At 39.8% G+C, this 389-nt stretch overlaps 1 non-coding gene across 1 annotated transcript; it reads left to right on the top strand.

Annotated features, from left to right (window-relative positions):
- Nucleotides 1-219: 219 nt before the first annotated feature.
- On the top strand, nucleotides 220-327 carry LOC127744519 (small nucleolar RNA R71). Its single transcript, XR_008005474.1, has one exon. It is a non-coding gene; the product is annotated as a small nucleolar RNA R71 (small nucleolar RNA).
- Nucleotides 328-389: the final 62 nt, after the last annotated feature.

Genomic DNA, 389 nt, shown 5'->3' with positions numbered 1-389 from the left:
ATCAATCTCAAGAACTCCTTTCTTCTGACTTGTCCCATTGTTCACAGGATTCCTTTCAGAAGTGTACATGAATTGGTTATTTGCAACCATTTCAATGAGCTCTTGAGCTTATGTAGGCGTCTTCTTCAGATGAAGAGATCCTCCAGCAGAGCTATCTAAAGACATCTTGGATAGTTCAGAGAGACCATCATAGAAAATACCTATGATGCTCAATTCAGAAAGCATATCAGAAGGACATTTTCTGATCAATTGCTTGTATCTTTCCCAAGCTTCATAGAGGGATTCTCCATCCTTCTGTCTGAAGGTTTGGACTTCCACTCTAAGCTTACTCAATTTTTGAGGTGGAAAGAACTTTGCCAAGAAGGCATTGACTAGCTTTTCCCAAGAGT

The sequence above is a fragment of the Arachis duranensis genome, unplaced genomic scaffold (assembly GCF_000817695.3).
Source record: "Arachis duranensis cultivar V14167 unplaced genomic scaffold, aradu.V14167.gnm2.J7QH unplaced_Scaffold_52750, whole genome shotgun sequence".
Classification (NCBI taxonomy): Eukaryota; Viridiplantae; Streptophyta; class Magnoliopsida; order Fabales; family Fabaceae; genus Arachis; species Arachis duranensis.
Note: the sequence above shows the minus strand (reverse complement) of the source record. Positions and strands in the feature narration are given on the sequence as shown.